Below are 27,858 nucleotides of genomic sequence, written 5' to 3' on the forward strand. Positions count from 1 at the left end.
GAAGGAAACAGACTGAATTGGAGCAAATCAGGTACAGAGTGAAAAATAAAAAAGTGGGAATTAATAGAGGCAGGAAGAAAGAGACAGAGGAAATGAAGCACTTCTTTATAGGAAAGTTTAAATTTTAAGGATTTGTCGAAACAATTTGCCACCTAGGAGGAAGAGAAATCATAGTTTCAATAATTCCCTTTTTTGGGCCTCTGAAGTTAGGTTATGTAGAAACATTACCTTCACGTTCGAAAGGTATTTGCGCTATTAATTTCCAGTCCCAACCTTCTTCCACGGTGTGTTTAATTGGCAATAAATGTGTAACTCCAGCAATATTTTGAAACTCACAAGGAGACTGAAGGTGGGAAGTCTGTTATCACTACAGTAAATTGTCCAGTTAACTCATAACAATTTGCAGTTCATTGAGTCTCTCTGCCATGCCAAAGTTGCCATATGATTTATACATTAAAATGACATGCATCATTACACTTGCCATTACTTTGGCAGCATGGTAACACAGTGACTAGCACTGCTGCTTCACACTGCCAGGGACCCAGGTTCGAATCCTGGCTCAGGTTACTGTCTGTGTGGAATTTGCACATTCTCCCCATGTCTGTGTGGGTTTCCCCCGAACAGGTACCGGAGCGTGGTGACTCGGAGAATTTCACAGTAACTTCATTGCAGCATTAATATAAGTCTTACTTGTGACTAATAATAAATAAACTTTAAATAATTCTGGTCCTTTGGTTTTCAACTTTGAGAAACTGGTATATCCGTTAGTTCATTTTTCTATCCTCCCACTGTGTTTGTTAAATATACCTTCAAGTTGCTTCACATGCTGTAATCTGGAGTATCTCAATGGATGGGGTCTCACCCTGTTCTTGTAAGGATAAGTGAACTGGCTAAGCAAGCTGTATTGTGCGTGTCAACATACTGTGAAATACAGAAAGGTGCTCCGCTGTAGAGTAGTGCATTTCATTATACTGATTAGAAAGAGCTCTGCGATTAGGACTGGGGGGGCGGCGGTGTGGGTGGGAGGAGTTCAATGACGGAGCTTACAATACCAATCAATTCACAGGTTTTGCCTTTTTGAGTTGAAGGCGAAAATAGGAGCCTCACGATCTCTGTAAATAATGATCTCTCTGTCTGCTGAAGCCTACTCCCGGAATATTTGGAACTGAATATGTAAACTGGCAAGGAGGGGAAGGCAAGTTACAAGAGAAATCTACAGCAGCGGACGGCAATGCTTCAACACAAGGTAATTTAGTTCTTTCATTGAGTTCCACAGGCATTGTAGATTGTTTAATGAAATACAGCATAGCATGGAAAGTTGAACTATCCTGTTTCTTAATTCCATGTTGTACTGTATTCCTTTTTTTTAGTGTCTGGGGTATGCAAATGATACTTTCCTGTTTGCTCTTTGCCTTCTATTAAGCCCTGGTTTAAAATAGCTACTATAAATGGCTTACCTTTACTTTTAATGTGTGCACTTTGCCATAGACAAGCATTTCTTTACAAAGATGTGGTAAAATATGTGATAAGGCTATCGTAACACAAAATATAATTCAGTTAATAGATAGCCAAAATACCATGCAGAATAGATTTGTACCTCCTACTACCCATCCTGCCCCCAGGTCTGTTCAGTTCAACTTGTACTTTGTACGAACACATTTGCTGCTCAGTGAGCCTAACAAAGATTTAAAGTTAATGATTTTAGGACTGCTGGCACATTTTTTTAAAAAAGAGTTCATTTATTGCTCTTTTACATTTGACTTGTTCCAATTACCAGTTCAAATTTACATTTTGCTGTGACATTATTGTAAATAGCTTAAGTACCAATCGTTTTATGCTACTCAATGGTGTATTATGACAAAAAAACTTGCAATTTTAAATATGATGCCAGAAAGGAGAAAAGATCTTGTCCCATTTCACTCTCTCCCTGAAGTCACTGAGTCAGGCTGGGGCTGATAGCTCCATCAGCAAATGGCAGGAAAGTGAGTGCCAAAGGATTACAACACAGCTTCCTTTTAAAAAGCTTTCTCCTTTCCTGAGAAAATTCTTCATGCAGGCAAGGTTTCAAGCGTGTCCAATTGTAGTACAGTTGCTTTAATTCCTAAGTAGCTATTCCTCATGTAGGCGCATGTGCAAGTGCTTAGGTGTTTGCAAGCCTTTGAATTTAAGCAGCAATGAGAGGATGAAGAACCCAACACAGACAAAGACATTCCTGTGCTCCCTGACATGCATGTGCACAGATTCTACCACAGATGGTGGGGGGTTGGGGGGGGAATCAGGAACAAGAATGCTGATTTCTATTGAATGCTATTCTATCCCACCTCTCAAGCTGTTGCCCAGGTATAGCAGTAGAGAGTTCACCTCTTCCGGGATTTGTTGCCTTGGGGATTCTGAGTGCTTAGAGTCGGAATAGGAATTTTCTAATGATCCCACTTGAACAATAGCCTGAAAGTGAAGATGCAGGGAGGTTTTGAATCGGGCTTAGGTAAAATTACTGGCAGTGAGATCAGCCTCTGTCACATTTCAGCCATGCTGTGGAGATACTGGGTTTGGCCTGGGGTGGGCATGGTAAGAAGTCTCACAATGCCAGGTTAAAGTCCAACACCACAAGCTTTCAGAGTGCTGTTCCTTCATCAGGAGATGAAGGGGCAACACTCCGAAAGCTCGTGCTATCCAATAAACCTGTTGGACTTCAACCTGGTGTTATTACGTTTCAGCCAGTTATAGGTTCTGCCTGTAATGGCAGCTTCCACAAGATATGCAGCTTATTTAAACAAACCATTCTGGAATTAGTAGCTCTTTTTTGGATCCTTGATGTAAAGAGAGGCAGAGTTGACCTGGTTAACATATTAGGGGTAGAATTTCATCCTGTTGACCAGCTGTAACGCTGGCGCCCCAAGCCCAGTCCTGCAGAAGAATCACATTGAACTTTCTTTCTCTCTCCACAGATATTGCCAAACCTGCTGGATTATTCCAGCATCTTCTGTTTTTATTTTTAAAGTTTATTTATTAGTGTTACAAGTAGGCTTACATTAGCACTGCAATGAAGTTACTGTGAAAATCCTTTAGTTGCCACATGGTGCCTGTTTGGGTACACTAAGAGAGAATTTAGCACGGCCAATGCATCTAAGCAGCACATTTTTGGACTTTGGGAGGAACCCAAAGCATCAGGAGAAAGCCCATGTAGACATGGAAAAATTGTGTAGACTCTGCACAGACAGTGACCCAAGCTGATAATCGAACCAAGGTCCCTGGCATTGTGAGGCAGTAGTGCTAACGATTGTGCCACCGTACTATTTGATAGTCGATTGCCCATTTTAGAATCTGCCCCTTTTGTATTTCAATCTAGTGCAATCTGATATGCAGCAGATTTGCAATGCCTGTTTTGCATGTATGTGGGAGGTGTGCAAAATAAGTTATGAGCTCTCGTATTGACATGGACAAACAGACAAGACTATTTATTTGGTGATGAAATGATCTTGCCCAAGGACAGATTAGGAGAAACAAAAACCAAACCGTGGAGAGATAAAGGCTGCCTGCGGTCATTGTGTAAAAGGAATATTTCCAAGCAAGCCATTGTGAGTGAGCATGTGAACTCTGGTGAGGATACCATTGACTAACTGAAACACATCTGCTTCACTTTCCTTGTAATGCAATGTTTTTCTTCTGGGGTCTATAGAGAAACCCTTTAGCTGAGGATTAATTTTCAAATGAAGGTGGCTGTCAGAGGTTAAGGATGTGCAACACACATTGCACTTTGGAATGAAGGTATATTCCCATGGGAATGCTTATGAAAATATTCAAGCCCTAACTTGCTTTGTCTTTTTGAAATATCTCCTCATAAATTGTAGAGTTTGTTTGGTCTTAAAATGCAATGAGATATGTTACTGTAATTACAGTTTATTTAAGCAGGTAGGTGCCTGCATTGAGATCTGGGTTCTTTTGTATTTTTCATTTGAAGTCAATTCCTGGCTTATGACTAATGGTTATGGTGCCCTTTTAAGACTGTGCAGCTTTTGAGGTGAGTGAAAGACTGTCTTGATGATATTGTGGCTCTATTGCCCGCAAAAGAGCTTCTATCACTGTAATGATGGAAATAAGTAGACAAAATCATTTCCATATCAGCAGGGATGAAATGACATACGTTGCACGCACACACAAGTCTGACATGTGGCATGCCGGGCAGTATTTTGGTGAATGCATTAGCTTGTGTGCACTTGAAGTGCACTGCACGTCTGCAGAGCAGGCAGATACCAATTGTGTGAAATGCTGATTTGATGCCATTTGGAGCTCCACAGTCCAAGTTCCCTGTAAGTTGCAGAGGTGGGCAGTCATGCAGCAATCTGGGATATACAACACAGGGAGCAAACAGGCTAACACAGCCAGAGTTTTCTTTAAGATGCTACAGGCATGTCTGTACAGCAATCTAACAGGGTCTGCATAGGGCAACTAATAGCCATGCACACAAATTGAAATTATAGGGAGCATTACTCCATTTTCCAGTCAATGCCTAAACTTGACCTCACACAGCTGAACACATGGTGGCACAGTGGTTAGCACTGCTGCCTCACTGTGCCAGGGACCCGGGTTTAATTCTGGCCTCGGGTCACTGGCTGTGCAGAGTTTGCATGTTCTCCTCGTCTCTGCATGGGTTTCCTCTGGGTGCTCCAGTTTCCTCCCACACTCCAAAGATGCACAGGTTAGGTTGATTGGCCATGGTAAAGTGCCCCTCAGTGTAATGGAATTACCAGGGTAAATAAGTGAGGTTATAGGGATAGGGCCTGGGTGGGATTGTGGTTGGTGCAGATTCACTGGGCTGAATGGCTTCCATCTGCACTGTAAGGATTCTATGATTCTATAATGTGAAGCAGCAAGAAAAGCCTTCCTCCCATCAATAATGGTTCAATCATTGACTGCTGAAGGGTTACTGGTTACTGCTGCAGTTTTACACATGGCGGCACGGTGGCACAGTGGTTAGCACTGCTGCCTCACAGCACCAGGGACCCCAGTCTGATTCCCGGCTTAGATCGCTGTCTGTGCGGATTCTGCATCTTGTCCCTGTGTCGGCATGGATTTCCTCCAGGTGCTCAGGTTTCCTCCTACAGTCTGAAAGACATGCTGGTTAGGTACATTGGCCATGCTAAATTCTCCCTCAGTGTACCTGAGCAGGAACCTGAGTGTGGCAACTAGGGGATTTTCACAGTAACTTCATTGCCATGTTAATGTAAGCCTACTTGTGACACTAATAAATAAACTTAAAAATAAAAACATGTTTGATACTTCCTATAGGTGTTCCCAAGTTTGAAATGTCGATAGGGAGCGATGTGGCAGCTGCTGACATACATTGTGCTGAATTCAAGTCTTCCAGAAAGCTAATTGCATGGATGCAATTGTAATCCTTTGTTTTGGAATCATATCATTACTGAGGCGATGGGCTAAGTAGAGCAAGACAAACTGCTCGAAGAGGGTGGAAGGGAATCAAAGGAGGCTGAGGAGAGGTAAATGAAGAGGTTGAAGAGAAGGACAAGGAAGGGAAAATGAAACATGGAAAATCACCTTCTGCACAGGCTCTATCTGAAAAATATCAGTAATTTCAACCCTAAGTTCCCATTATGGCCTTGTGAGAATGCATAAAATTAACTACTCTGTGATTGCACCCTAAGTCTGATCGTAATAGGTTTGCTGAAGAATCTGGAAGGACGCTAGTTCTTCGTCAATGTTTATAGTTAATCATATACATACTGGTTGAAAAGGAACAAGTCTGACATCGCTTCTCAGCCTTTTGGCTAAGATCAAGTGTAGTATCAACATGCTGTGCTTGGTTGAAGTCATTAGGTTACATTTCAGCTTCATTTGAAGCAATTTTTTAAAGCGGCATCTCGGCCTTTTGGCTAAAATGCAAATGAGATCAAGCCTTGGAGAAGGAGCTACACCTACTCCAATCAGCTTGGATCATGTAGATCAAGCCCAAGACAGGAGGTGAGAGCCCTGTCTTGTCAGTTTGGATTGGGAATGTCTCAACTTGTTGAGACTCTGAATTGGACTTGATTTGATTGAATTGGAATAAAAACAAAACAAAAACAAGTCTGTCAGGCTTTCTTGAGTTTCAAAAAAAACACTACCAGATAAAGTTAGGAAAATATTTAGAAAGGTAATCCCGTGAATCTTCAGTTGTCCAACCCACAGTACACCCATGCAATCATGTGAATATGTACAAGTTATACTGGAAGTAGTTACTTTCTTAGCCAAGTTAAAGTTCAATGCTGCAGGTTAAGCAAAACTTGGAAGTTCATTGTTTATGGGTTTTTTGCTGGTCATGGTGGCTGAGGCAGAAAGCTTGTCACTCAATTCCAGAAGTTGAGTTAAAGCCCATGTAACTGCACTGGTCCGAGAGAATTTCTTCTTCAAATATAATTAATCTCTTCCAGAGATGGATGATTGTTACATCTTGCAATGGAAATTCACTGGGAGGAGTTTTCTCATTTTTTTTAACCTAGGTGTGAATTCACGCAAATAAAATGGAGTGTAACCCGCCAGCTGAACAGCCAGTTTTTCCCGCCATATTTTTAAACTCAAACAATTAAAGTGAAGGGGTGAGTTCCATGACATCATATTGGCTGGCAAGCTGTGAATGAGACAGTGACCTCAGCTGCCAGGGGGGAGTGCTAGGGGCAGTGCCAGCAAAAAAATTGATTGATTGTTAACGGTCCCAAAATTTAAGGGAAATTGGGGATGGGCAGCAAATGCTGGCCTTCCCACATCCCATGAGAGAATAAAATGCAGAGAAAGCCATCTCACCTCTGAAGACAGCTCATTGCCCCATTGCAGTTTGGCTGCCAATCTTTGACTCCAATTTACCTAGAATGGGTCAGTTCTCCACCCACTGGATTTGTCCCTTCTCCAATTAAATATTTTTACTTAAGATCAGTGAGTCCCAACCTTTTAACTGTTCGTGGCACATTTTTACACTATAAAAATCTTGAGGCATGCCTCCAATATTCTCCAACTGAACAGTTCAAGGCTATGGGCTGAATTTTCCCATCCCCCCCAACCCCCGCCCCTCACACGGGAATTGTAGCAGGTGGGACAGAAAATTCAACAGACCCTGCAAAGATCTGTTGACCTTGGGTGGGAGTTTCCAGCTTGGGAGCAAGTGCAGCCACAAAATGTTATCACATTCATCAATATACCCGAGAACATAGGAATGATTTAAAAGTAATCAAGGTCAACATATTCTAAAGATAGACAGGATAGCTAGCGCACACAGGATCTTTCAGCAGGACAACTTGAGCGTGTATCATCCCTATGTTTACTCCTGAGATCTGCATTCCTATGCTTTACACCAGTTTGCTGTACAGATATCAAAATGATGAACACGTAAGGATTTTCATTCATTTCAGAAGCAGTGAGGAAGAGGTGACTTCCAACTGGAATGGAGAGTGAATGAAACTGAATGATTCCATTCTAAATGAGGCCCTTGTAATTTCCTAGGGACATATGGTGGGTGAGAATTGGCCATGAAACAGCCTCATGGTGCCGTCAGGGAAGGTTCCACCCTCTGTCTGTTTAAGGACATCTCAGATTTCACTGGACTTGGGCCAGGGAGGGAAAGACTGACATGGACAGAAATGAACGTGGACTTCTGGAATACAACTCTGAGCTCAGAAAGAAGGAAGTAAATTGTCTTGTGGGACAGTCAGTGCAGAATGATTCAGTGAATGACGGTGCATAGCCCGTAGACGGAAGAGAGATACCTGAGAGGAGGAATTAATCTGTTAAGTAATCAGGAAAAACTGAAAACTTACACAATTCATGTCAAATATTGAGAGTGATACCTGGCACAGTGGTTAGCATTGTTGCTTCACAACATCAGACACGTGGGTTCAATTCCCAGTTTGGGTGATTGTATGTACCGAGTTTGTGTGTTTCTCCCTCTGTCTGTGTGGGTTTCCTCCCAAAGTCCAAAATTATGTAGGTTTGGTGGATTGGCCATAGTAAAATTGCCCCTTAGTGTCCTAAAATGTGTAGGTCAGATGGATTAGCCATAGCAAATATGTGGGGTTACAGGATGGGGGTGAGGAAAGGGCCTGGGTAAGATATGCTGTTGGAGCCCTGGTGAAAACTTAATAGGCCAAATAGCCTCTTTCTGCACTGTAGGGATTCTATGATTCATTGCTTTAGATTGTTCCTTGCTTTTGTCAATTGCTAAACTAAATCTTAAGATACCATAATCACTGTTTCCTAAATGTTCCCTTACTCACATCTGATCTACATGATCTAGCTCATTTTCCAGAACCAGATCCAGCAACGTTCCTTTTTTGGGTCAGAAATGAACTGATCAAAAGAATTCTCCCACACACAGTTCAGGAACTCTTTTCCCTCTCTTTCCTCCAGTTTATCGCTATTCCTGTTCAAAGTCCTCTATTATGACTGCTCATTAAATCTGGAACACACTGCCTGAGAGTGTGGTGGAGGCACATTCAATCAAAAAGAGAATCGGATAGTTACCTAAAGACAAAATGTTTGTAGGGGTGCAGGAAAAGACTGACAAGTGGGACTACATGAGTTGTGCTTGCAGAGAACCGACGTGGATATGATGGACAGAATGGCCATTTACTTTGCTGTAAGCATTCAATAGCTCCCTCTCCAACTGCTACCAAAGCTGAACCCCTTTGGTGGATGCGCCAGTGTAATAACCCGGTCTAGCCAAACTCTGTGGACTTTTGCATGGATCACCCACCCTGCTGGGGATCAACTTTGATGGGACAAGAAGATCCTGCTGGTGGGAAGAGCTGAAAAATTTTGCCCTAAGTCTTTCCCACTAGTTGGTGGCTTATAGAATACACTGTTTGTTGGGATTTTATGCTGGATATGAGGAAAGTTGGACAATGCATTCCCACAAACGTTGAAATGCTGCAAATTTTTGTAAATTCTTTCATATGATTTGGCATTGCAGCATTTGTTACTCATCCCCAATTGCCCTTCAACTGAGGGCATTCAAATTATGACAGAAATGCATCATACAAGCAAGTGGTTGAATAGGCTTTGGCGATCTTTTTAAACATTTTAAATCTTTCCCCTCCCTTCTATAACAGCAACACAGAGGCTGCCAGCACAGTACTGCTGCATAAGGCCCCTGATGCCTGTTACAGCCAGGCAGACTCATGGCAGAAGTTGGGCATACTGCCTGGAAAATTGCACATCACTTTGGAAAAATTGTCCAGGGCCTGGATCAAGGACAGTATGCCATACTTCCACTGGCACAATAGCTGAGTGGAAGATCCAGGCTCCCATCTAATACTCAACTTTCGGGTACACCTACACCACCACAACACTTCCTCAGGCACAGTGAAATTGTTCTTCAGTGACACAAATGGACCAGTATAACTCCGTAGTGAGTATATAACTTTGCATTGTAATAGGGGGGAATGAAGCCATACACTTGATGTTTTCAATAAGTTGTTGTTTAAGTTTGCAGGGAAAATGTATCTCCTTGGATACTGAGCAGACAGCAGGATATAGAATAATCATGCAATTCTGAAAATGTTCGTGGAAGATGTTGTGAAGGCAATTAGAATATTATGCATTTTGATTGTGCCTGAGATAAGCTTGGCTAATAATGTACACCATGCTAATATTAATATTCAGGCTGGAACATACATGAGAATTAGGATTATAGTTTGTGTGTGACTGAAGCAATGTCAAGCCTTTCAGCAACTATTTAAAGGAAAGTGGCTATTTAATGGTAAGTGGCCAAGTTTGGAATTTAATAAAATAAATATTTGGGTTAGAAAACAATTGAAACACAAAAAAATGCTTGTATGTGATATTTCTATCGTAAGTGTGTAAAGAAGTTCCAAAAAAGGTTATTTCTATCAGTCACCAACTAGTGAGAAAGATTTAGGGGGCAATTTTAGCAAAAGAATTCTAAGTGCCAACCATGCGTGAAAACGGGAATCACATCCAATTTTTGGGTGAGCTCCCAGACACTATCTTATGGCACTTAGAAAAGAAAGAGGCAAGGTGTGATTCTCACACAGACTCTATTCACATTGAGAAGCCAGCTGCAGGCTGCTGGAGGGCACTATTGCGCGTGTGCCCTAATCTCCCAGTACACTGTGTACAGAAGTACTTAGCGGACTGGGAGATTGACACCCCCTCCCTCACCCCCTCCAGATATCAAACCCCCCCAATTGCTGTTCTCTATCCTGACACCCCCAATCCCACCCCTCTCAGTTAATCGCCATCCCCAGTTTCTACAGCGCCCCCACCCCCATTCTGGTCGATTGCCACCCCTGTTCACCCTCCCCTATCCACTCACCACCCGGGAATCCGTAATGCAGAGTACGCAGCCCTATGACATGCCTCCCCTTTAGGCCCTGCCCCCTTTAAGCCACACCGCTCTCCTTCACTCAGACCTCTCTCCTTGGCACTGCCTGGTTCCTGGTTAGGAGTGCCAGGGTGCCCGGTTGGCACTAACATGGTGCCTGATGGGTAGTGTCTGAGTGGGCAGTGCAGGCTGGCACTGCCCAAAGGTCAATGCTTGCTCCTGCCCCAACCACTCAGGGGGCCTCAATGGCCTCCAGTCCCACCAGCAAGACCATCTCGGCAGGCCCCCGTTGATGGGTACAATATGTGATCCTTGTGGGTGAGGACCTCCACTAGCAAGGCCGCTAAGGCAAATGAGCCTGGACAATTGTGTCCTGGGATCACTAATAATATTAAACTGATAGCTTAAATACTTAAATGAACTTCGTTTCATTAGTCTTTTCTTTCCTGGGTATGATGGTGATTACACCAGCAGCACAGGGTCATTAATATCACAAGAGGCAAGAAACCAGGCGCACTCCTCGGCTTTCGCCTCTCGCGTGATCTTACCGACTGGCTACACTGGTCGACCAGCGAGATGAGCAAGTATGATGGCTCCCTTAGAGTGGAAATCTCTGGTTTTAAACTAAGTGCGGTGACAGATGGGTGTGAGGGTGCCTTTCCCACTGGCCTGAATGGCAGCATCCTGCACCAGATTCTGATGCTTGGAAACTCATGAATTATGCACAGGCGAGTTCCCCTTTTGACTCTCCTGGCAGATTGACAGCTGATCTATCCACCCAGTGTCAGCTTCACAGGTCCTGTGCCATACTTAAACACCAGTCCAGCACACTCACATCATTCTTTCCAGCCCACCGGTCTTCAGCAGACCCTGCAGTTTGTCCAGAACCCTCGGCAGATAGGCTGTGCATGTTGCATTCACCTCAAAGTCTTGAGCAAACTGAGGTTCGCCTTTTGCACATCACTCTTTTTCAACGGATTTGATGTCAACATGACACAAGTTTGGAAGGCCACAGGAGATTTAATGAGCATTAATGCTTTAATGAGCATTCATGACATGCAAATTAATGCGAATGACGCTCACACCACCAGGCAGCAGGGGAACTGACCTGCCAGTGACCTGCCATTGGGAGAATTGCAAACTGTGTTTATGCTGGTCTGTTTCCAACCTTTCAACTCCTGCTAGATTCTTCACTCCTGCCTGCCACCAAACACACCATGGGTGGGATGGGAGAATTTCACCCATTGAATAGTTACGGACCATTCTGCCCAGCATATCTACGTTGACTTTTTGCAAGTGCACCATACCTTGTCCCACCCTCTCGCTTTTCCCTGTAGTCCTGCAAAAACTTTTCTCTTCAGATAATTATCAGAATTGTGCCGGCAGTCCAGTAGAGAGTCGATGCAGATATGCTGGGCAGAATGGTCTGTAACTATTCTATGGGTGAAATTCTCCCATCTCGCCCATGGTGTGTTTGGTGGCAGGTGGGAGTGAAGAATCCAGCGGGAGCTGAAGGGTTGGAAACACACCAGTGTAAACACAGTTTGCAATTCTCCCAATGGCAGGTCACTGGCAGGGCTGTTCCTCTGCTGCCTGATGCAATGGATGCTCATTAAAGCATTCCCTCATGCTTACTCCCATTGCTGACTGTGTCAACCTCCATTTTGATGGGGGCTTTGTGCAATTATTAGTAATGTATGTCAGCAGCATGCAGTCTTAGTCAGTGTGCAATATTGACTTGGTGCCAGTCCAGGCATGTTGGACCTTGTTGCTCCAGTTAACTACATCCTCTCTTAGCCTTGTACAGCTGAACATGCATTCAACAGCAGGAAGCGCCCCCTTCATCCCCATTAGTGCCTTTGAAAAGGAGCATTGAAAGCCTGCAAATGAGTCAGTAATTGACTTGACTGCATCTGAGTTCGTCAAAGTGGTGGGTGCTTTGGAAGGTAATTTCAGTTGAGGCAGTCTATAGAGAATGATGTTACATTTGGTCAATGCATTGGTTACCAGGGCTCTGACTTACCTCCAGTCATAGGTGCCATAATAGCTATCCCCCTAAAACTTCAGTATGAGATGGAAATGGTGCAGAGGCAGCAAGCTAGAAGACAAGTTCCTTACAGGATAAGAAGAAGAAGGACCTCAGTAGGAAACCTTTGTTAAAATCCCTGTAGAAACTGAAAACTCTTAAGAAGAGATTTGAACTCCCAGTGACCGACTTCTAGTAATTATATGGAAAGATTTCGAGACTTAAGACCTTCAGTGCAACAAAGATGGATGAACCATCACTGGGTTGGCAATGAATAAACTTTGCACCTGGTTCCATGATTCCACTCCGCTTGCCAGCTCCATATAGCCTGTATGTGTACAATGAGGGCCATTCTGGATGTGAAACATAATAGAGCAGACCACAACAGCTTTACCCACTCTGGAGGAGCTCTCCAGTGCTCACTGGAGCTGCTATCCTACTTTGTGATCAGTTGCTTTATTCTCAATCACTTTGTCATTTACACGGTACAGCCTTTACCACCAGTGATTGAGAAACTGTTCAGGAAGAGAGGGAAGCACACAGTGAGGTTCACATTCCGGAAGGGCTATCTGTGAGCTTATCATTTGACTCCAGTTCCTGGGGATACAAACACAGATTCCTATTGTATATCAGTTCCACTTCTTAGCATCCCTCTGTTACTGTCCAACACAGAGTCCTCTTGAGCACAATCCTGAAATAAAAGGCATTGCAAAACGACAGTTCCAAAGCAGCAGTGGGCGACGCAGTGGCACAGTGATTAGCACTTGGGTTCGATTCCAGCCTGAGGTGACTATCTATGTGGAATTAGCACATTCTGGCTGTGTCTGTGTGAGTTTTCTCCAGATGCTTCAGTATAGATGCTGGGTGGAATTTTACAAGAAAAGTTCAAAGTGTCCAGCTAATGTGAAATTGGGAGACTTGCAGATCCATTAGATCCATTTTGTTGGGCATGTTTTTACTTCCAATCTTATGCCCGTAATACATGAAAAGATGGGCTAGCCTGCTTCTAGCTACTATAGGCAGTGGGCGGGGCTGGACACGTCAGCCAGCTTGTTCAGGCAGCAGAGGGAACAACTGCACGTGTGCCGACTTCTGTGGCTGCACACGCGCAATTCCAGCAGCAGAGAGCTGACAGAGGGAGAGAATAACCTGCCAGGCCTCTGCTGTAGCAGCTGTTCTTGACCCATCCCACCCCTGCAATCGCAGAGGCTTGTGACCGATCACCAGCCCAACACCATCCAAAAATATAGCCCCCCCCCTCACGCCACCTAGACCGATTATGCCCCCCACACCAAATGCAGGCAGAATGAGAACAGACACCCCCCCCAACTCCCTCCCCCCATCAATCACAGAGTGTGCAGTGAACTCTCCCTCCCTGATTGGGTTGCCCTGGCCTGGTCCCGCTCCTCCAGGCCCCAGCCCACAGGCCCTGCCCCTACACACTCTGCTTACATAGGCCCCATCCCTCCAGACCATACCCATAGGCCCTGCCCCAAGGCCCTATGGGCAATGCCAAAGTGACTTGTGGGCATTGCCAAGGTGCCAGGCTGGTACTGCCCAAGGGGCACCTTCCCTTTTGCCCCCTGCCTCCCTGGGGGCCTCAATGCCCTTCAGTTTTACCGGCGAGAGCAAGACGACTGGTTCCTGTTCATGGGGAGCAAGAACTTTCCTCGCTGGAGAGACCCTCTCGCGGCGAGGCCATAAAGACAAACGAACTCGGACGATTGACACTGGGCTTCCTAATGCCTTGTAAACTCTGACTTAACTTTACTTAAATTTAGGTAAATTATTCAGCTTCTTGCTGGAAATGGGCAAGAGGCTGACCACATCAGAAATCCGGTGCTGGTAAAATAGTGAGAGCCGAGAGATTGGGTGCGAACAAACTTTTCGGCTCTCGCGTGATTTTACCGGCTAACTATGTCCATCAATGGTGAAGTGAGACAGTAAAATTGCAGCCTTTGCCTTTCAGAAGTGATAGCTGGTTTGATGTCAAACAGACTAACCTCAAAGTCTCACAAGAACCTAAGCCCCCTGTGGAGATGTGGCCATCCAGCAGTGCTCGGCTTGATGCCGCAATCGTTCTAGTTAGCAGACTGTTAGTGAATTTTGCTTGCTGCTGGCATTGCTTTCAACAGGTGCAGATTATTTGCACATTGCCCCTCCGCACCTGTTTCTGGGGCCTTCCAGTTTTGATCCCGGAGCCTTTGGCAGCAGATGTATTGGAACAAAATCTTCATGCAGCAGCATCTGTGATGGGATCCGTTTGTGGAGTTGGGGGATGTAATATGTCAACATTTTTGCTCATTTGGTCAGGGAATCATTTCCATTTTGGAATTGTTTGGAAGTTAGATGCATTTTACAAAGGATTGCTCAAAAACAAAATAAAAACTTAGCTGATAAATGCAGTTGGCTACAGCGAGAACTTCCACATCGTGCTGCAGCATGTTCCAACACCAATGGTTTCTGTAAGGCTGGGCAGCAAGACACACTGCTAGTGAAACCACACAATCCCACTCCACTTGGGTTCAAGTCCCACCCCAAGACCTAATGGCCACGGAAAGCGTGTTTATAATGTGGCTAAACAGCCTGCAAAAACTTTTAAATTTGATGGTAAGAGTCAGAGAGGTGCCTGGTTGGCCATATTGCAGGTGCCAGTGGCAAACCCTTGCAGTACTTTTCAAAGCATAATCATGGACCAATCTTAGGGCATGCTACTTGAAGGAGGAAGATGTTGCTCATGGTAAACGGGCATCTCCTTTGACCCATTTGGCGGTACGGTAGCACAGTGGTTAGCACTGCTGCTTCACAGCTCCAAGGACCTGGGTTCGGTTCCTGGTTTGGGGCACTGTCTGTGTGGAGTTTGCACATTCTCCTCGTGTCTGTGTGGATTTCCTCCGGGTGCTCCGGTTTCCTCCCACAGTCCAAAGATGTGCGGGTTAGGTTAATTGACCATACTAAACTTGCCCCTTAGTGTCCTGAGATGCATAGCTTAGAGGGATTAGTGGGTAAAATATGTAGGGATATGGGGGTAGGGCCTGGGTGGGATTGTGGTCAATGCAGACTTGATGGGCCGAATGGCCTCTACTGTGGGGTTCTATGATTCTACGCAATCAGATAATGATACAATGATTTTCCATCAAAGAAAGCAATTTCAAATATAATTTTTTTGTTTTTTTTGTACAGAATTCTGTGGGGCAATCTTAGCATCTTGTCACGCCGTTTAATCAGCATGGCGAGCCAATAAGATTGTGAGAGAGGTGAAAAACCGGATTTCTCATCCAGTTTCTCCTCTCTCGCAATCTTACTGCCCCCGCGTTGCCAGCACGTTCAGCCTTGTGCCTGGGAAGGGTGTGAGGTGGATTTAAATATTTACTTAAATGTTTAAATCGTTATTTAAATATTATTAGTGAGTCCTTGATGCTATCGTCTGGGCTCACTTGCCTTAGCAGCCTTACTGGTGGAGGTCCTCACCTGTGAGGATCATGTATCATTCAAACCAATGGGAACCTGATGTGATGATCTCGCTAGTGGGACTGGAGGCATTTAGGCCCCCTGAGTGGCTGGGGCAGGTGAGATCATGGCAGTACCCATTGGAGGTGGGGCCATGATAGGCTGGGGCCTAAGAGAGAGGGTGGGGCCATGATCAGGTGAGGCCTAAGGTGAGGGGTGTGGCCATAATGGGCAGAGCTAAATGTGAGGTGGGGGAGGTGTGCACTCTGAAATCAGGAGTTAGCCAGGATGGAAATTGTTGGGCCAGGGAGGGGGTGGTGGGAGTGCAATTGGTGGGGGGTTGGGGGAGCAATCAGCTGGGGGTAGTTAAGGGTGTGGGGTTAGAGGGCAACTGTCCAGAATGAGTATTGGAGATGTGATTGGCTAAGGGCGGGTGGGCAGGGCATCGGGGCAATATCCAGGGATTGCAAAGGCAATTGGCCTTGGAGGCCAGCAATCCCAGGGGTTTGGGGGGGCGGGCGGTGGGGGCAGAACAGAGAGATCTGCGCATTTGCAATCGCACACTCTAGCATGAGCAGCCGGCTTTCTGGCAAGAAGAGACTCCATTCACTCCCTCTACTGACGTGAATCACACTTTGCCTCTCTTTTTGCACTAATGTGCCATAATATCATGTCTGAAAGGTCGCTGAAAAAAATGGATATGATTCTCTCCCGTTCCTTCACTGGCACTGGGTCAAAACCATGGAAATACGTCCCTTACAGTACTATGGGTGTACCTACAGTACAGAGACTGCAGCAGTTCAAGAAGATTTCTGAAGGGCAATTAAGATAAGGCAGTAAATGCTAGCCTTGCTAGTCAAGCCCACATCCTGTAAATTAATTTACAAATGATGCTGGTGTTCTTACGCTGTACATCAGGATCATGAGACTGAAATGGCTCTTGTCAAAGAGCAGCTTAGTTTAATCATTTGTTGTAGCTACAGGCTACATGTTGGAAGGTTGACCCTCAGAGAATACAATAAATGCAGCTGTGACTGCTGTGGGAGCTTGGTTTTCAACATTCTTTTCGTCTTCATCATCAACTTCCTCCTTCACTACCAATTGCTGCGATGAATCTGGACAAAAGGTAGGTGGAAACAAAGAATGGACCTGCATGACCTCCCCAAATGAAAAGCTGATCTGAACAGGTGGCTGTGAAGCTTTGCAAGGGTGGCAGGTCAAGATTGTAGGTGTAGGCCAACCTCCCCATGCAACATGACAAGAGCAAAGTACCATCCCTCAAGTTCCATGAACTTCTTGAAAAAAAAATGGGGTGATATTTGTTGCTGGTGTCATGCCCAGTGGCGTTTCTTTTACGGCATTGTACACCAGCTGCAAGAAGAGAGAACGAGGAGTAGATGAGCAATTGAGGAGAGTGGTAAGGGAGAGCTGAAGAAGTTAATGTGGGAATATGACTCCACTAAAGCGGTGGAAAGGCTTTTATTATTGTGCAAATACACACCTACGCAAAAAGCTGCCATTCCTTATCTTGCATGGACATGTGATGAACGTCCATGATATTGAGAAGGTGCAGATGTCACTTTAGATGATGAGAGCGTTATGGTTAATTAAAAAAATGTTTTGGGCACTGGTCAACCAATTTGCCTAAAGCTAAATCCTATAAGCGACAAATGAGATAAATGACCATGTTATTTGTTTTACTATGGTTCGAAAGATAACTTGGCTAAGAATTCAGAAAAGCTTCCTTGTATTGCTTTAAGTAGTGCCATAAGAATTTTTTGTCAGAGTCTCTGATCTCAATGGGCGGCATGGACAAGTTGGGCCGAAGGGCCTGTTTCCATGTTGTAAACCTCTATGACTTTAAGACTCAACTGAGACTGGGATCCTCCAGTGCCGCTGCAGTGATAGAATTCTGGCTGAGTGCCAAATTCTCCATTCTTGTTGGCAGTGGAATGGAAATGGACGATTTCAGAGAATCCGGCCCTTTATGCCTTATCAGAAAAATAAAACCTTTGAATGCAGCACCCCCTCCATACTTTCCTGAAATGTTGACCTAGGTTATGAGCTCACGTTGGAATCCGTGACCTTCGAATCAAAATGCTAATTCTAGCCAACTGGACTTAAAACTTACCCAAGCTGCATTGCACCATTAGACAGACAGGATAATTTACTGTAAGACAAGATGTTATAACACAGCTAATTCAAAGATGTGCCAAAATATTTATATGTCGAAAGCAAAGTTTTTCTTTTATTTGAGGCATAAACAAGCACAAAAAGGGCCATGGAACATTTTTTGTCACAATAATTTAATGTTCAAAATAAACGATGAGGCATTTCAGTGCAATTTGTTGTCGCCATAATGAGCCATCAAGCAAGTGGCAAAAGGTCAGCTATTATTGCCATATGAGCATATTTGGCTATGCTCATCCCTAAAATAATGTGAACTGGAAGCCTCAGTGCTGCCAAGGAAGGTTTGTGTTCCCACACTTTGCAAAGTTTACCTCCGATGAATTACTTTTCACGACCGCTCCATTTCACCTCCCCATGTACATGGGAAGACACAGAACCGCAGGTTTAATGTAAACCGTAGCTCGCTAACAATTTACTTTTGATGTTATCTATTGTATCTTAAGTATTGTCGTGGTCGTCTAATGTAGTACTTAAAGCTTAAAGTTTATTTATTGGTGTCACAAGTAGGCTCACATTAACACTGCAATGAAGTTACTGTGAAAATCCCCTAGCCGCCACACTCCAGCACCTGTTCGGGTACACTGTGGGAGAATTTAGCAAGACCAATGCACCTAACCAGCACATCTTTCCGGCTGTGGGAGGCAACCGGAGCAGCTGGAGGAAACCCACGCAGACACAGGGAGAATGTGCAGACTCGGTACAGACAGTCACCCAAGCTGAGAATTGAACCCAGGTCCTGGCACTGTAAGACAGCTGTGCTAACCACTGTGCAAAAATAGTGAAAAACTACCAGCTCTTCTGTGCTAATTTCCAACTTTGATTTAAAACTTCATGTGATAAAAAGCATCTTGTAAAGATTCGGGTGAGTATTTCTGGTAAACTCAACAATAGGTTTGTAGGAAGTACAACTTCCTACAGGTTTGTACTTGCAGGGGCAGACTTGATTGACAACATGTAGATGATGTGAGAGTTCTGACATTTGATCCTTTTTAACTACACTAATTCCTGATGTGGAGTTTTGGTAGCCTATTCTCCTGAAGGAATTAAGAATGAAGTGTGCTCATCCTCCTAGAATCTGTAGGGTTGCTGAGAATTTTAACTGAAGGCCAGAGTTCACAAGTTGGGTTGTTTTTTCAGATCACTGACAGTGTTCAGCTGAACTTGAACGAAAGGTAATTTTCAACTCATCTTATCTCCCCTTCAGAATCTAAATATAGATGACCTTTAATTTATTGATGCCATCAGTATTCATCTTCTATTCTGCTGTGTATAATATTACAGCATAACTGCAGCAGTGCTCATTCAATACAGAAATCTATGTTCTTGACTTGCAGTTGTCTAAAGACGTGTAGGTTAGGTTGATTGGCCATGCTAACTTGCCCCTTAGTGTCCCAGATATGTAGGTTAGGGGGATTAGTAGGGTAAATACCTGGGATTACAGGGACAGGGTCTGGTGGGATTGTTGTCAGTACAGGCTGAATGGCCTCCTTCTGCACTGTAGGGATACTATGATTCTATGAATTGCCACGGGGTATTTGGCGGAATCTTACCAAAAAGTAGTAGAAGTGTTGGCTGTGGTGAGAAAAATGGCATGTGAGAAACAAGTCAGTTTTCTCTCCGAATCTTACTATGCACTGTCACAAAAAAACAGCCGAGCATGTTTCACGCCATCTTGTAGGGGGATGGGTCTTCAAAATGCTGGCAAAGCCAGGCTAAACTGATATCGGGGTGTCATGTCCAGAACAAACAGTGACAACCACCCCTCCGCCCCCCCAGCCCACCATGGAGGTCTTAGGGCTGCCCTCCAACCCCTCCACCCCATGATCAGAGGCTTATTCCTCGGCTGCTCCCCCCCACCCAGCCTCCCAGCAGTCGGTGCTGACACTCTCCCTTTCCCCCGAACACCTGACCCTTCTCCACCACCCCCCCCCCCCCCCCCCCAACAATGGTGCTGGCACCTCCACCCGAACCCCCTCCCTTGAACAGTGAACCACTTTCCCCCAACCTCCACCCACACAGTCCGTGTCGACACCCCCACCTCTGAATATTGGACTACATTTCCCCAACCCCCCCGCTCACACAATCAATGTCAGCATCCTCCCTCTTTCCCCTGGAATATCCCCCCACCCTCTTCCCAATAGTCAGTGCCATCATCCCCCTCCCCACTTTTCCCTGCACATCAGACCTTCCCCGCACCCGCACAGCCAATTCTGACACCCCCATCCCTGGTATCTCAAGCTCCCAAGTCTGCTCCTCCCACCATCACAAATAAATGAACCCCCCCCCCACCCCACCACATAAGGATCCCACTGAGGTCTGCCCTGGCACTGCCACTTGGCATAGGTTGGTATTGCCAGGTGGGCACCACTAGGTTGGCACTGTCACATTGGTATGGTGCTAATCTGTTAGTGCCAACCAATGCCAGGAACATGGCCTGTGCATTGCTTGGTGATGTCCCTTGCCCTGAGGGGCTAGACTCACCTTTATGCCCTGGGGTGATTGCTACGACAGGTTCGTGTCTAGGTGAACCTGTTGTAACGCACACCAATGTGACGTCAGGTCGGCTCGTTTGATGATACGGCAGGGTTGATATATAAGTTAATGAAATGTAAATATATTAAAATGAATGTAAATCAGGTTCATGCCTGTTATGAAAGTCGCAATCTCACTGGCGAGATGGATGACTTCCAAGGTTTTGCCAAACATTGAGGCTCTGTCGCCATTCCCAAGGATGGCAAGCTTGGAATCAAATTGACCCTGACTATATTTTCAGTTATAGCCACTTCTTTTGCATTTCAATAACTGTTTAATATTAGAATTATTCAGATCTTCTAATCATTTGTGAAAGACTTTCTATGACAGGGGGTTCTCACTAATGGGGGAGAGGGGCAAGAACTCAAACTGGGAAATGTCCTGATTTGGCAGACCCTCCTAAAGATAACAAGTGCCCCAACCCTCACAATTTTCACTGCGTGAGTAATTGAATCAGGCCTACTGATCTAAGAAGCAGATCGGAGGCTGCCACAGTAAGGGGTGAATGCCAAGGCAGGCTTGTTAACAGGCTTGCCTTGCTTCTCTAAAATTTGTGGCAGTTGCTGTTAAGCTCTCTAGCCTCACATCCCATCCCCATGCCTTCTCATACTCCCATGTCACCTCAATTGATGATGTGGAGAGGCCGGCGTTGGACTGGGGTAAACACAGTAAGAAGTCTCACAACACCAGGTTAAAGTCCAACAGATTTATTTGGTAGTAAATGCCAAATGACAGGACAGTAAGTGAGATGTTGCAAGTTCAGGCAAGTCATGGGGGTTACAGATAGTGTGACATGAACCCAAGATCCAGGTTGTCCTGTCTGGAGACAATACACATCCCTTTAACCTATGCTTAATGCTATCTCCACTTACATTGTCTGCCCCTTTAAGACTTGACTAGCAGATTAGCTGCAAAGACTTGCATTCTAATCAGTATTCTGTAAACTGTGTGTGCCTTTATATGCCCTGTTTGTGGTCAGAACTCCCCACTCACCTGACAAAGAAACAGCGTTCCAAAAGCTAGTGGTGTTTACTACCAAATAAACGTGTTGGATTTTAACCTGGTGTGAGACTTACTGTGTTTACCTCAGTTGATCACAGGACAACATGGTGGCACAGTTGTTAGCACTGCTGCCTCACAGCACCAGGATCTGGATTCAATTCCGGCCTCGGGTCAATGTCTATGTGGAGTTTGCACGTTCTCCTCATGTCTGCATGGGTTTCCTCTGGGTGCTTCAGTTTCCTCCTACAGTCCAAAGATGTGTGCGTTGAGTTGATTGGTGATGGTGAATTGACCCTAGTACCATGGGGATTAGCAGGGTAAATACGTAGGGTTATGGGAATAGGGGCTGGGTGAGATTGTGGTCAGTGCAGATTCGATGGGCCGAATGGCCTCCTTCTGCCCTGTAGGTATTCTCTGATCAACTAAAGGCAGACTTCAGGAGCTATGTGGAGATGAAAATTTTAAACCTCTAATAATCAAAGTGAACTCTCACTCATACACACTTGATACAGAATAAAGCTCTTTCATGAAACCCATTCCAAGATTTAAATCCTCTCATATGATCCAACAGTTACAAAAACAAACTTCTATTCAGTAACCTTAAAGGCAGTGAACCCTTTTTAGTAACCACTTAAAATTATCAATCAAAATGTGATTTTTGCCATTCCACCCCCTCACAGCTGCTGAGATAAGTACTTTTGAAACTCAGCCAAACATTCATAATGGGCCCATCTGTAATACCAGCCTTTGGGAAATATCAAAATGAGCTCTATTGAAATATTAGGAACAGACAATGGATGTTTTTTTCTAAGCAATATCTAATGGCCTGTCAATCAACCCACTCCATACTGTTTAGTCTAACTGGCAGCTGCAGCTTCTTTTCAGTTTGAAGGGCATGGAAGTTAAATAATTTCAGATCGTGACACTTAATGGGCCTCATCCACTCTTCAAGAGAGTTTGCACCTCCTCCATCCATTTGTGATTCCTACACTGTAGGTTAAGGCCCTCGGATGAGTGAAAATGGGGTGTGTTTGAATTCAGCACTAATTTCAAACGGCCCTGCTGTATTTGGGTTTCCTGCCTTTATGATTCACATATGCCTCCTCCCCTGTTATCTAAAACTAAATCCACTGGAATTGATTGGGACTCTTGTATCTGAGTCTCACTCACCATTCTTAAATGGAGTTGGACCAGCTCTGTGAAATCTGGCTCAGAATTTGACCATGTGAGGGGATTGAGCTGACATCAGTAGATACCCTGCATAAGCCTTCGCATTTACTTCAGCTGACTGTTTTCAAAGAACAATATAGCACAGGAACAGGCCCTTCGGCCCTCCAAGCCTGCACCGATCATGTGTTCCTAACTAGACCATCCGTTTGTATCCCTCTATTCCCAGGCAACACTTACATATGTTGAAGGTGTTAAGTCTGCTTTTTTAATCTATACTTCTAGATTTTGCATTAGTCCCATGATGAAACTAATCCTTGATGTGTATCTCATTGAGCCAGGCACTAATTTAGAAGAACTATCTTGTGTTAATTGAATTTCTTGCTTTTAATGGCTGCCTCAAATTCTGCCAGTCTCTGCTCATTTAAACTTTTGGCATTATGAATTAAGCCCATAGTTGTGGAATTTAAGTCAGAATGAGATTCGACTGGGTGGGGACAGCAGGCCCCTTCCAGAAGGACATTACTGAACTGGTTGGATTTTCACAACACAATGGTAGCTTTTATGGGATTTGGCTGTAACTCAGAGAACAAAAATGTTTTTGATTTGAATATTTGAGAGTATTTAATTCACAATTAGAGGTCTTATCTACTCAATAAGGCCCCTAGACATGGAAGTCCCATTGATTTGTATCCAGTATATGCAATAGTATACACAGTCGAAGAATAATGGACGGAATTCTTCAATGTCAGCCACAACCTCTGCCGGTGAGAACAGAGAATTTGGTACTCAGCCAAATCTCCATTAACAGCAGCGCGGCCAGAGATTCCCAGCCGCAGGCTAGGTCAAAGAGTCCTGGCCAATATTTGCCCATATGTTTTACCATTGCAGAAGTAATTAATGCTCTCGTCTTCTCAAAAATGATGCAGAATATTTCTTCTTGTTGAAACTAATCACTATTGCAATGTCATCAGTTCAAACAGTCAGTGCTTAGCTTTTGAGTAGTGAATCATACTTCCTTGCATTGCAAATAAATCAAAGGACTAATATTACGTGCACATAAAGAGAAATCAATAACAGTGCAGCATTGTAGACTTGGGGAATGTCTGATAAACTCATTTTCTGACAAGTCTGTAGTTCAAGAGCTAAGACAAAATTAAAATGTCTAACAATAAAAGCTCAACAGAAAATGGAGAGAAAATGAGCACAATAACTTACATTTTTCTAGCCTTCCATAGTCCAATACATGCTATGGTTTTCAGAGCTAAACAGCTATACTTGGAAGTGAGGAAATGTGAAATAAGAGACTTAGAGCTTAAGAAATAAATAATTTGGAAATTTTTGAAGTCAAGTTAGGGAGGAGTGTGAGATATAGAGTGAAACAGAGAGAAACACAGACAAATGCGTAGAGCAACAGAATAGTCCAGGAAGAGAGTTCCAGAAGGCACAATTGCTGAAGGAGAGCAAATTTAGCTATATTTTCTGCTTTAGGTATTTCTAATTTTGGTCTCAAATAACAGTATTAAAGATACTCCAAACAGTCCAGCAGCTTTATCACTATTTAAGTGTCACATTGTAACTGTAGTTTTGTGCCCACGTTTACCATGATGCAAATGGTGAAGCCGGCCCAAAATATTGAGAATGTCACTGATGAGATTTTGTCTTCTGTATCTCCCAGCCAGCTTCCAGTGCCATACCAAGGTTCTCACCCAGGAACTTTGAGAACTTAGTTTCAATAAATTTAAATATAATTAGTGGGCTTCCCCACCGTATCGTTCCCCCACATTCGGAATTCCCCCTACTGATTTGCTGTCATGTCGGTGAGGTTTGCCACTGCTTTTTTAAAACGAGTACCAGGTGAAGGGAACCCGCAGGGGACGCACAAGTAAGTATAGCCCCTGGGGGGGGAAAAGGACATACCTGTGCAGGACCTTGGCACTGCCCCCGGAATGAGACCTTGGTGCTGCATTGCACTGGCCCTAGGTATCCTTGCATTGCCCCTGATACCTGGACACCCTGGCACTGACTGCCAACTTTTTCCAGCCCATCCTGCCAGTATGACAATGTGGGTCATGCCTCCAGATTTTTCTTTGCACAGATTGCTGGATTATCCACAGCAAAAGGCTGACTGTGCAGCTTGCACACCAGTTTGCTTTCCTCAACCAGCACTCAGTGCAGAGAATGGAAAATTCCATCCTTGGTAAGTTTTTAAAATGTTCCTGAAACGATGGAAATTTCTCTGAACCTTTCAGCAATTGTGGCCAGTACAATTTTCAATATTAAATCAAGACTAACTGTTTATATATTGGATTATTTTGTACGAGAAGCTGCTGAGTTGATGACATTTTTTAAATAAAACTTGCTTCTTTTTAAGAAAATGTATGTCATTTATGTGGTGAGACGTCGGGGAGGAAAATAGGATTTAAGAAAATTGCAGTGCACTTCTGTAACAGATTCAAGAGCTAACTTGATCTATACCTGCCCTTTAAGACCGAGAGTGTAGCAAAAATAAAGGTGCAGTCAAATAAATTTCAGCTTTGATGAGCAAAGTCACAGCTATTTCCTTCAACAGGAAATTCTAACTGATAGAACTGGAAGTTGATTTTAAACAAAATCACATGTCTTATAAATTTGCAAAACAATATTGCTTATTTAAGTGCGAGCCGCCTTGTACAAGCCACTTGGAGATAACATTTAGTTGACGAAACAGGGCTTCAGTTTCGCAAAACACAAACAAGATGACCAAAGCCAAATTTTTGCACAGAAGCTGGTGCACTTTATCGTCAGTTAATAGCAGTGTTGAAACAAAATAAGAAAAGAATTCCATATGAATGAGTCAAGCATTCGTATGCCAGTTTCTTACTATTAGGTCCAGTAAAAGTACACTTCAAGGCATACTTCTGGTGTTTCTGCTTCAGCTATGTTAAAATATAATTAGTGAGGGTCTTTAATTACGAACATGAAAGTCACCAAAGACCCACCAGACCATAGGCTACGCTCCCGCTTTTTTTAAAGTTTATTTGTTAGCGTCACAAGTAGGTTTACATTAACACTGAAATGAAGTTACTGTAAAAATCCCTAGTCGCCACACTCCAGCACCTGTTCAAGTACACTGAGGGAGAATTTAGCATGGTTAGTGTCTCTAACCAGCACATTTTTAGGACTGTAGGAGGAAACCAGAGCACCTGGAGGAAACCCATGCAGATATGGGGAGAATGTGCAAACCCCAATGACCCAAGCCAGGAATTGAACCCAGGTCCCTGGCACTGTGCAGCAGCAGTGCTAACCACTGTGCCACTGTGTTGCCCAAGAAAGAGAGAGACAGAGCTGACCAGTGGTGATTTAACCTGAGGGTCACTACACCTTCATGGATAAGCTCAGCTATTGTGGGAATTGAGCCGTGCTGTTGGCGTCATTTACAAAGATGTAAAAAAACTGTACACCCTGGGCTAGAAAAATAGCATGGAGCTGGTAATTCTTAAATAGTCAATGGCTCAACAATGGCTTTGACATATCGAAACAAGATGTTTTATGCAGCTTTTAACTTCAAAGGGGAAAGAAAGGTTTACCAGTATGTGAAATCCCCAAGGAGAAAATCCCAACATTGAAAGAACATCAGACGACAAAATGCCAGTTGCGCAAAAGAAAATATGGAGCACTACATCCCAGACAACAACTTTGAATAATAACATTTAATGAACATTTACCCCTCATTTCAAGTCAGCGCACAATTTAGTTATTTGTGCTGCTGTTGCCTTTTCATTCTGCTTGTGCAGTGCTGCTTTGTGTTGCAAGAACTAAGAAAGCTACATTTTTTTCTGCAAAAAATTACCTTCTGTTTTTTACACCCTTGAAGTCACAAACTTTCACCTTTTATAGAGTGCAAAGGAGTATTGGTGATTGAGGTACAATTGCGTTGCAGTGCATACGTACCTCAAAATTATTGTTTTAGAACAGCAGCTATGTCAATTCATAAGGTGCCTCCACTTGCTTAGTCTGAAACCCGATCAGTTAGGACAAAGCCTGCTAACCGACACAAATTGAGCTAAATTTACTTTGTATCCCAATTTCCCTTTTTCAAAATCACTAAGTTTAGTGAAACCGGATTATTCAGTTCAAAAGTTGTTTCCTCGTTAGTTGGAAAATATCCTTGCAGCTCCACCTATATGCATATCCTGCCTCGACAAACTTTCATGTTGGTCATGGTCAAGTTCTCCGATCTCGCCCTGGCTAGGATTTTCCAGTCCCGCTGCAGTGAATGGGAATTTGGCTGAGTGCCAAATTCACCGTTCTCGCTGGCAGCGAATGGCAGGGGGTACGACATTGGAGAATTCTGGCCTATATTTCTGCTGAGTGTCCTGCATAAAATTTCTTTTCAACCAGGGTCAGATTTTTTAAAAACCTTACTAAAATGGTGAATGTCAACCTAGTCACAGTTGAACTGTCTCCTTCTTTATTAGCACCTGACTGGAGCTAATGTGTCCATCGAATTATTGGATTGGCGGTGAACAGGAAGGAAAGGCATCTGTACCTGTGGGTTTGAGGTTTGGTAGAAAATTAGTGACGTTCATTCTCAGTAGTTTTTAAAATCAGGATTTGAAGAAAAGTTGTTGCCCTCACCTTTTCCCACAGTTCTGCATTTTATTTTCCTTTTTAAATATGCTTTCTTTTCAAATATATGTCCAATTCTTCTTTAAAAGTTCGGAGAATCAGGCTGTACCATGTTTTCTGGCAAAGCATTGCGCCTCGTTTGAAGAAATTCTCAACTCACCTTCATTTCTTTTATCAGTCATCTTAACTCTCTCTCGTCTGGTTAATGACCCTTCTGCTTTGGAAACAGTTTCTCCTTCCCTGCTCCATCATTTTAAACTTCTGGATTAAATCTCTCCATAGTCTTCTTTGCTGGAAGACACAGAATAACGGCTTCTCTAATGACGCCGCATAATAAACCTCTCTCCCCTAGTATCACTCTCAAATCTTCTCTGCACCTTAAACAATGTCTTAATATTCTTCCTTTAGTGCATTACACGCCAGCTGAGGACCACCCTGTGATTTGTAAAAAAGAAAGGCCCAAATCTTCCAATCTGAATCAGAATCTCATTTGCCACCCAGATCAGGCAAAAAGTTACCGATTTACCTCCCTATGAGTTTTCAGTTCTGT

The 27,858-nt window shown here is 43.9% G+C and overlaps 1 protein-coding gene and 1 non-coding gene across 3 annotated transcripts in view; both read left to right on the forward strand.

Annotated features, from left to right (window-relative positions):
- The first annotated feature begins 1,052 nt into the window (after nucleotides 1–1,052).
- Nucleotides 1,053–27,858, forward strand: part of LOC145340907 (beta-galactoside alpha-2,6-sialyltransferase 1-like) — a 149,014-nt gene continuing 122,208 nt past the window's right edge. For both annotated transcript variants that reach the window (XM_080185467.1, XM_080185469.1), the window contains exon 1: nucleotides 1,053–1,246. The gene's annotated coding sequence lies outside the window, so the exon portion shown is untranslated. The remainder of the gene's footprint in view (nucleotides 1,247–27,858) is intronic.
- LOC145341672 (U2 spliceosomal RNA) lies at nucleotides 5,767–5,958 on the forward strand. The gene has a single exon (XR_013886430.1). It is a non-coding gene; the product is annotated as a U2 spliceosomal RNA (small nuclear RNA).

Source organism: Carcharhinus amblyrhynchos, chromosome 3 (genome assembly GCF_965287045.1).
Source record: "Carcharhinus amblyrhynchos chromosome 3, sCarAmb.v2.hapA, whole genome shotgun sequence".
NCBI classification, from domain to species: Eukaryota; Metazoa; Chordata; class Chondrichthyes; order Carcharhiniformes; family Carcharhinidae; genus Carcharhinus; species Carcharhinus amblyrhynchos.